The following is a 10,877-nucleotide window of genomic DNA, read 5'->3' as shown; positions in this document are numbered from 1 at the left end:
GTCTGTCACACAGCATTGCACTTGGAAGATTCATCTTGTTTTATGGGATCCCTTCTGTAGAGAAACGCCATAACCATGCTTCCTAAGGAGTGGATACAGGTGTACCCGACCATGCCCATCACGATGTGGTCAAAGTGATGTCAGGGTGACATGGGAGAGGTTTCAAGGGACAGACAAGGCACATGGGAGCTCTCTTGCCTTGCTGCTTTGGCATGCTGTGCCTTGCTGTTGGCTGGTGTTTATCTATTAAAAGTTATCCTAACCTTACGGACCTCGTATCAGTTATTCACCTCAATAACTGGCACTGAAAACCCACAGCCCATTCAGAACCTCTCCTCTGTAGCCAAAAGGCTAGGAAAGGCTGCCCAGCCCAGAAGCCACGTGACACAAGCATGCTCTCAGAGTAGAAGCCGCCAGGAAAAATCATGGCAGAATATTTATCATTTGCTTCACCACCTGCTTGCAGGAAATGCAAGCTTTACTTAATGAGGTTTCGGGGAACAGACCACATACTGTCCCTATATAGGAAATCAGCATTAAACACCTGGGATAAGGTCTGTGAGCCCTGAGAACACCTAGAAGCCTATACCAGAATAGAACAGGGACCCACATAACAGTTCTAGGACTTCATACAAAGGGCAGTAGGGCAGTTAACTAGGGCAGTAGAATTACAGTTAACAGATCCAGAAAAAAGACAATCAATGCATATACAATAGATTATGAAAATTAAACCCAATATGCAAAAGAATACTTTTGCCTTTAAAGTTCAAATCTGCTCTGCTAGAAGAATGGGTTTTGCATGCAGCAAACATCGAATATACTGTGCAAGATACTGGATCTTGGGTAGGAGAAGCCATCTCGAAAGGTTTAAAAAGGCAGCAGGAGATTAAAAGTTCTAGAGGTGAGGACTTGGTAAGGAAAAGGGCTTGGTAAGGAAAAGCAACTTACAGAGATAACATAGGTACCAGGAGACCAGAGATTAGCACTACTATGAACCAGAACCTGAGGTAGGAAGAGCCTTCTCCAGGAAACTACAATGGCACCAGGAGCATACATGTTTCAACTGTGGTAGAATGGGACATATTAAGAGAAATTGTAGACAAGAGAATTCTAACAATGCCTCCTATGGAAGGACACAGCCTTTTGGAATGTGTAGAAGATGTTGTGAGGGCAGACACTGGACCAATGAATGTAGATCAACCAGGGACATACAAGGAAACCTGTTTGGGCTGGGAAGCCCCGAGGGGGACTCAAGAAGTCCCCCACATCGAGAAAAGTACAGTCGTTCCCAGTAGCAGTGAAAGACAATCTCTCACAGGATGAATAGATAGTTCTTTGCCTATTGTGAAAAAATTATACTGCTCTAGATGGCAGTTTGGCTAGCAATGAAGAAGCAAATGTGACTGGACAAGATGAGAAACACACATTTTGGCAAACTTCTAATAATGATAAAAGCCCTCAGTTGAAAGTGAGAATAATAAAGCTATTACTGGCTTAGTAGACACTGGGGCTGATGTAATTATTATTACCCAAAGTTCTGGCCTCAGAAATGGCCTCTTAGAGAGGCGAATGTACAATTTTTAGGAATTGGAACTCTAGATAGAGTTCGACAGAGTGGTTCACTCAGTGGTCTGCATGGGACTGGAAGGACAGAAAGGGAGACTGAAACCATACATGGCAGATACAGCTATAAATCTCTGGGGTTGTAATCTCTTACAGCAATGGAATACTCAGATTAATATTCCTCCAGTGTCAAATACGAATTATGTACATTCTTTAGATAGTAGAAAAGATATGGTAAGACGCTATGGAAAATGGTTACCAACTATCCAGGCTGTACAGAAACTAAATACAATTGATAGACCTATAGAGGAGCCAAAGGCCCTGCCATTGAAGTGGCTTACAGATGAACCTGTTTGGGTAGGACAATGGCCTATGACCTCTGAGAAGCCAGAGGCTTTAGAAAGACTAGTTCAGGAACAGCTTGATGCTCGCTCGACATATGGAGGAATCTACCAGCCCTTGGAATTCTCTTGTATCTGTTATCAAAAAGAAGTCAGGTAAGTGGAGAATGCTGACAGACCTGAGAGCCATAAATAAGGTAATTCAACCAATGGGCTCTCTGCAGCCTGGAATGCCATTGTTTTCCTTGATTCCTAAGGAATGGCTGATCATAGTCATTGATCTGAAAGACTGTTTTTTCACAATACCATTACAAGAAAATGAAACTACAGAATTTGTTCCTGATAATACAGAATTAACTTCTCTGTTTTTACAGTTACAGGAAACAATCAGAAACACAAGTAATCCTATATATATAACACATATCAGATCCCATAGGGGTCTTCCAGGCCCTCTGCAAAAGGCAATGATGAGATTGATCATTTATTAATTGGAAGTGTGCTAGAAGCCTCAGAATTTCATAAGAAACATCATGAAAATAGCAAAGGTTTGTAAAAGGACTTCTCCATCACTTGGCAACAAGCCAAGGAGATAGTGAGAAACTGTCCTACTTGTTCCTTTTATAATCAAACTCCATTGCCAGCAGGTTGTAATCCTAAGGGCATTCAGAGAAATGAGGTTTGGAAGATGGATGTCTTTACAAACTTTGGAAATTTGAAATATGTGCATCATACTATAGACACATTCTCAGGGTTCCAGTGGGCTACTGCTCTTACCTCTGTAAAAGCTGATTCTGTTATTACACACCTGCTAGAGGTGATGGCAGTTATGGGTATACCTGCACAAATAAAAACTAACAATGTTCCAGCATATGTCTCCACAGAATTGGAACAGATAAAGCATATTACTGGTATACCACACAATCCTACAGGACAAGCAGTGGTTGAGAGATCTAAAAGAACACTTAAGGAGATGCTCCATAGACAGGCTGGGAAGACTAAATCTCCAAAACATAGGTTGCATAATGCTTTATGAATATTAAATCTCTTAATCCCAATGAGAATGGACAAAGAGCTGCAGAAAGACACTGAACTACAGAAAAAACTGCTGAACTGAATCAGCCAGCATACTTCAAAGATGTACTGACCTCTGTATGGAAACCAGGACATGTGTTACATTGGGGTAGGGAGTTTGCATTGGTTTCCACAGGAGAAGAAAAACTTTAGATACTATCATAGTTGATCAAGATTCTAGTTAAAAAAGAAAAACCTCTCTATGAGGACAAATGACAGGTATCTCCTAATGAATATTTCATAAACTAAATAGAAACCTCCCAAAGGAAAGGGAAGTGTTTTGCTTTTATCTTCACAGGAAAACTCATGTCCAGAAGTCAAAGGGCACTACATGGGTAGATACTTAAGAAGAGAAGGTAGCTATAACCATCAAACAAAAGGAACCTGCCATATGGTAAAATTTACAGCTGTCTCTCAGAGAATTCTACTTCTCTTTATTTCCTATTCCCTATTCAATTAAACCAATGCAGGATTTAGAGATGGATTTGGCTTTCCTCCTCTAAAATCCAAGCATGTTATTTAACTAAACTTTAGAGTTTCTGTATTGTATCAAGAAGACAATTGATTAGCTAAGCTAATACAGAATAATAGAAGAATTTGGGGACTGGTTTTGTCTTTTCTTGGTTCTTTCCTTCAAGGTGTACACCCTCTCATAATTGTTATTTCCCCAAGGATGCCTTTCCCATTATGCACACATATACAAGCAAACATTTCTCTGCTAACACTTATGTTTGAGTCCCACACACCCAATGAAGACATGCCTGACAGCAATGCCTCGATGTTCCGGAAAGAAATTGGGCCATACCTCCTTGACTGCAGTAGATCCAACTTACTCCATTTCAACTGACACTCTCACCAGAGCATTAATCAAGTTGAGGATTTCAACCTAGATCTTCAATCAAGCAAATCCCATGTAACATGGACTGGATACAATCCATTCAAGACTTTCACTATACTAACATTTTTTTCCTACAGGACCTCTCGAGGCTATTGCCATCCCATTTCAGCAGGAGGCAACTTGGACAATGCTATGCCTCCTTTCCCCCATTGTTGTCACTTAGTTAGGGATAGTTTCCTATTGTTTGTAGTTGGTATTGGAATGAGTTGTTCAGTCTTGGACACCTCTTTCAAATGACTTTAGGGTTTAGCTGAAATAGACATAGGATCTAACATAGCAGATTATTGTATCTTCTTATATTTCACCTTTATGACTGTTAATTTTGGATACTTTACACTGTTAAGTTTTAATCCTCATTTAGCCTAAAAGGGGAATTGTGGGGAGACACTGTAACCAAGCTTCCTAAGTAGTGACTACAGGTGTGTCCGACCATGCCAGTCATGGTGTGGTCAAGGTGATGTCAGGGTGACATGGGAGAGGTTTAAAGGGACAGACATGGCACATGAGCACATGAGCACTCTCTTGCCTTGCTGCTTTGGCATGCTGTGGCTTGCTGTTGGCTGGTGTTTATCTATTAAAAGTTATCCTAACCTTACAGACCTCATATCAGTTATTCACGTTAATACCCTTCCTTTCCACTGCTGTTACTATTCCATGCTGGGTGTGAAGCACAGTTTGTCTGCTCTCCCACAGATGTACAATTTTTAGTTCAGGTGCATATAAATAATGTGAGCCACCGGCAAGGAGGGACGCCAATAATGCATCTGATAAGTCTTATAAAATATATAGATTTATGATAATTAAGACTGAGCTAACAGATGAGGAATCCTAGTCATTGGCCAAGCAGCTTTGAACCTAATACAAGTTTCTGTGTATTCATTTGGGCCTAACTCGGGGGGGGGGGGGCAGCTGGCGTAAAACACATGTGTGGCGGTGGGGCTCAGGTAGCTTATGGTGGAAAGATTTATTGTAACAAAATAACACTGTAAAAACATGTGCATATTGATCTCCCTGTAGACATGTGGTTTTATTTATTTTGGGCAAGCAAAACAGACTGGTATTTCTGTGTTAAGAGTAATATAAAGGACTTGTACAACTCAACATTAAGAAACAAATCAATAAATACTAAGCAAAATATTTGGACAGGTAGTTTGTCAAAGATGATATAAAGTGAGCTAAGAAGCTTATTTGAAACATGTTAACCATCATTAGCCATTAAGGAAAGTTAAACAAATCTCTAATGATGGTCTTGGAGACATCCCATTTGGGAAACTGACTGCCATGCAAATGTAAGGACATGAGTTGGTATCCTTCTCATGGAAAAAGATTCATGGAAAAAGCCACCTCTAGTTTGAGTCTATAACAATAGTCAGCACTGATAATAGTGGAGTCTGGATGGAGTGGGTTAGGGTCGGGAGGAGTAAGACAGGATTAGGCATATTCTTAATGTTAATTGTCCAGCTGGCCTAGTTGGATTATGAGATTTAGGTGTGGTAAGAAACCCTGTCTCAAATAACAAAGGTGAAGAGTGATTTAGAAAGGACACCCTTGACCTTTGACCTCCACATGTGTTCGAACATGCACCTGCATGCATGACTGTACTCACCCACACAAACATGTACACATCCCCAACACACACACACACACACACACACACACACACACACACACACACACCTACAATGATGTACAATAGTATAGCGATTCGGATGGTAAACAAAAAAAAACTAGAAAAGCTCCAGCCAGGCAGTGAATGAAGCCTCCTGAATTTTCATATGTTACTGGTGGAGCTAACAATTGATATAGTCATTTTGTAGAGCTAAAAAGTTACGTAGTCATTTTTGGAAATAGTTTGGAATCTTTTCGATTTTTCTAAAATCAGTTCAAGCAAATGGCTCCATCTAGTGTATAACTAGGAGGAAATGCCCATTTGAATTAAAAAATCGAAATAGAAATTTTATCTCTACAGTTATCTTTACTTTCTTTTGAATCTTTTTAAATGGAAGTTCATGATTTTGTGGTAGAAAAAGACAAAATTACTTAAGTGAAATGAAAAAACACCTTTCTAAATACTGTTATTTTGACAGGTGACAGAACAGGAAGAAAGTACTCTATAATGTGGGGAGAGTCCCAGAGGTTGACAACTGAACAACTTGTTATTTGTTCTTCTTCTATCTTTTGCTTCTTGATCACTATGAAGTAAGCCGAATTGTATTATCAGTCTTCTATCTGAATGATGCCTTGTCTTTCCTCTGGTCAACCATGGATTTAATCCTTTGAAACTTGGAGCTGAAATAAAACTTTCCCTTCTTTTGAATTATCCCCTCTCTTGGGTATTTTGCCACTGAAATGGGAAGTCAAGAAGAACAGTACAAAAATGAATGTGGAGGAAGATGATTTGTAGTTCTCTGACCCTAATGGCTCATTTATTCCCTGAACATTAGTTTCAGTGCTTAGCATGTGCCAGATACAGAACCAGGTCCTACACACACATACAATGTCTATGCTATGGAAGCTCACCTATTCTTTGAGTCCTTCAGAAGACATGTATACAAATAAAAACAACCGATTAAAAACATGAAAAGTAAAATCTCATACTATAGATTGGTATAATTATAGGCAAACTAATCCTCAAAGAGAATTCATTTTGTGTGTGCACATGTGTGTGTATGTGCATGTGTATGTTCATACTTGGATGTGTGGGCACAGGCACCTGTGGAAGCACATGTGAATATGTATATGATGGTCAGAAACTGACCCCAGTGTCTTCCACAATCACCCTGAATTTTTTTTTTTAACCAAGGCAAGGTCTCTTGATGTGGCATGCACTGTATCGACGATTCTATCTCTGAAGCCCTTCAAATTTAATTATTAATACAATCTTGTTGATATTATACCATATTAATGCCTTATCTCAAGTGAACAAAGACAGCAAGGTCTTCATTAATTAAGGAAAGCAATAAAATTTTCCTTACACAATTATCAAAAGGCTTCTTTTTGACATGCTTCTATTTTTTATTCATTTTACATACCAACTACAGTTTCCCCTCCTTCCACTTCTGTTGTTTCCCCCACCTCTTCTTTCACCCATCCACTCCTCAGAGAGGGTAAGGCATCCCAAGGGGAGTCAACTAAGCATGACATATGGAGTCGAGGCAGGACCAAGTCCCTTCCCACTGCATCAAGACTGAACAATGAATCCCACCATAGGGAATGGCCTCCAAAAAGCCAGTTGATGCACCAGGGATAAATTCTGGTCCCACTGCCAGGGGCCCCTGCTGGGGCCTGGCTTGTATCAGTCCCATACTACAAAGGCTATCTATTCCAGACTGATGTCTTCAGGGCTGCCATGGGGCCAGCTGAATGGCCCTGGATCCATCCCTTAGTCTGGGAGTGCTGGACCCAGCACTCTTAGCTACCCAATGGTGATAAAGATGAGACACAAGCATCTTGTCATTTCAGGAGGGCTCACAGTCCATGATGGAAACTGGAGTCCATGGTTTATTCAAGCATCCTCTTAAATAGCTTTCCCACAGTGAGGGTGACTACAGAAGACATCTACTATCATGTATAAAGCTGATATCAAAAAATTCTTGTAACCCCAGCAGCACACCTAAACAGTCTCTAGGCACTTAAATAAACCCTCAGCACAGGTTGCTGTGCACCCAGGCCTAGGTCTGTTGTTATGCAAACTAGGAGACATTCTCCATTGAGGCCAAGCTATCTGCTGGTAACCACCACCATACATCTAAAAGACAAAGTGAGATTCGAGCTACTGGGATAGAGTTTGAGGCATGTATCTGATATTGATATTTTTCAGGCCCTGACAGATCCCACAAGCAGAGCAAGACACACAACTGTGACCCACCTTCATAAAGTTAGGTAACAAGGAAGACACTAAGAGGGACATACATGGCTCACCTTAGGAAGGAGTGGATCTCCTGGGTAAACTGGGGATGGAGAAGAGAGGGGAAGGGAATGGGGATGAGAATATAAGAGGACTTCCTAAATTACCTTAAGAATTCATTATTTTCAGATAACTTAGTAAAGCAGTTTCTACATATTTTCACAACATGTTAAGTACTTGGTACATGAGTTCTGATTACAGGAAACAAAATGAAATTTGATAGTCAATAGTCTATAATTTGAAAAGAAATTCTAAAATTAGAAGGGAGGACTTTGAGGAAAGTTGCTTCTACTTAATGGACAGAGAATATATTCCTAAAAGGATGGATACAATGAACAATACCAAAAGGACAAAAAAAAATCGAGTGTTTACAATGTCTTTGAGTTAATTCCCCTGAGACCATGGCATCATTTTCTCCTGTACCTAGTGTTTGAAGTAAATTTTGAAGGGATCTATTTTTGAAAAATAACCATTGCTATATTCTCTACTACACAGTTTTAAAATACTCAGTCTTGTGTTTTTGTAAATGAGAATAAATAACTTTCTAAGATGATGAGGACAAAATTGTTTCCCTTGTAAATGCTGGACTTGGGAGAGCAACATCATCAAAGTATGTTTCAGAAAGCCACTACTTGGTATAGATGTGTGCTTATCCTTGGGCACCTGTTTTTCTTTTCTTTTTTTTTTAGAGATTTTGTAACTTGGGATTTGTTCTTATTTTTTGTTTAGAATGGTCATCCCAAATGGTTGGAAAGCCTCATGTTTCTGTTTCCTAGCAACACCTGTCCCTAAAGACCAGTGCTGGCCAAGATCATGATGCTATTCCCTGTGTGGCCATGAGAAGTCAAGGGCTAAATTGTTTCTCATCTAGTTTAAATTAATAGTGTTTGAAGTATTGGATATAGAACATATGTTTAATATTATAGGGATATCTCAAGTATTCATAGCACATTAACAAATTTTTCTTGCTTTTAATTTATAGATTGCTTCTTTTCTATAGTATGTTAATTTTCATAACAAACATTCAGTGTAGTTTTGATTAAAGACTTAAAATATTTAACAACAAAAATATGCAACTCTAACCTCTGTAAGAAATATTTTCTGTACCCTGTTGATAGAAGAAAATCTCCATGTATTCCAAGTATGCTTAGCTATAATAGATTACAGGATATTTTAATCATAAGCCCTTACCATAATGTAAGTATTAGTATATGTACACATGTAACAACACTAACAGCTTCTAATGGCCAGTAGTCCCATTATTCCTATGCGGCTGCATCGACAGTCTCTGCTCTTTGGGGTTTAGATTAGTTAAGGTTCTATCCTGCTTCAAGTCTTCTAATGAGAATTTGTTTAAGTGAATTCAAGTGTTCCACATTTCTTCCCACACAGGAACTCAAAGCACATTATCTTAGGACACCCTTTCTAGATGCAGGTGATGTAAGAATCATAAGTGCTCTCCAGAAGTTAATGGTGAGGAAAGTGATGCCTGGTGAAGTTAAGTATCTGAATAGAAAGAAGTACTTGAATGGTGCAGATCTGACTCTCTGCCTCCATTGCTTACCAGTAACCAGAGGGTCAACGGTGTGTTGACCCTCAGCTGTGACCAACAGCCACAGCTTCCACTTCTAGGATTCACTGCAGGGAACAAACACTGCTGCAGGAACTGTGTTGGGGATCAGATTTTACAGGGATTGTGAGCAAATCAGCATTTCTCTAGCTGTCTCCTTAGATGCTTCTTGTAAAAGAGGATATTTAAACCATTTCTCTTTGCATCACCAAGTTATTGCCAACTGTTTTTCAATTGGAGACCAAAGAAAGACATGAGAAGGATCAACTGGGATCACTCTTTTCTATGAAAACTAATTATTTGCACAAGCATTTAAAAATTATTTAGTTTACATCCCAACCTTTTCCCCCTCACTCCTCCAGTCCCTCTCCCCAGTCTCACCTTAGCCACCCCAAATCCACTCCTCTATTTCTATTCAGCAAAGACTAAGCCTTCCTGGAAATCAACTAAACATGGCATATTAAGTTCACACAGATTTTTAAAAATATAACCCATAAAACATATGTGATATAGCTCACAAATAATGCACTGAACACAGCATACCAAGACACAATAAGACTAGGCACAAAGCCTCATATCAAGGCTAGGAGACATAATCCAGTGAATGAAAAGATTCCTAAGAGCAGACAGAGCCAGGGGATCCCTGCTCCCAATGTGGAGCTCCTAACAATGGGAGTGGGGGTGTCTCTGACTCTTTTGACTGCTTTTGGGATCTTTTTCTTCCTACTTAGTTGCTTCATCCAGCCTTGATATGAGAGTATTATCCTAGTCATATTGTAACTTGCTATGCCATGTATGGTTGATATCATTGGGAGGCCTTCTCTTTTCTGAAGAGAAAAGAGAAAGATCTGGGAGAGAAGGAAGGTTGGGGAAGGGACTGGGAGGAGAGAAGAGAAGAAACCATAGTTGGATGTAATGTATGATAGAAGAATTAATAAAAAGGAAAACAAGGCCTGTTTCTGGCCCACCTTCTGGTACCCTGTTTGGAGCCTCGTGAAGCCTGGGGCCTGTGCATGGGGATCCTGTCCTGGCAGAATAGCCCATCCAGATTCTGCCAGTGTCCTAGTCCCACCTCCACCCATGGGAGGAGGTGAGCATGAGACTGTTTCTGCTGCACATTCCAGTGCCCTGATCTCAGAGCCTCCTGAAGCTTGGGGAACCTGTCCCAGTGGAACAGCCCATCCAGAGTCTGCCAACATCATGGTGCTAGTCCCACCTCCACCCATGTGAAGAGGAGAGCCATTGGAGTACTGGACCTGCTTGCACCCACCAGAAGAGAACTATGGTCTTGTACCCACCAGGAGAGGAAGAGACCATACCAGTACCCACTGGAAGAAGGGATGGGAAGACAACAGTATAATAACACAGTCAACAACAGAAAGATCAGTATGATACCACCAGAGTCTAGGGTCCCCATACAAGCAAGACCTAAATATCCCAACACATGTGAAGCAGAAAAGAACAACCCTAAAAACAACTTTTGAAGATGATAGAGACCCTCAAAGAGGTAATGAGAAATTCCCTTAA

The sequence above is a fragment of the Cricetulus griseus genome, chromosome 2, assembly GCF_003668045.3.
Source record: "Cricetulus griseus strain 17A/GY chromosome 2, alternate assembly CriGri-PICRH-1.0, whole genome shotgun sequence".
Taxonomy (NCBI): Eukaryota; Metazoa; Chordata; class Mammalia; order Rodentia; family Cricetidae; genus Cricetulus; species Cricetulus griseus.
Note: the sequence above shows the minus strand (reverse complement) of the source record.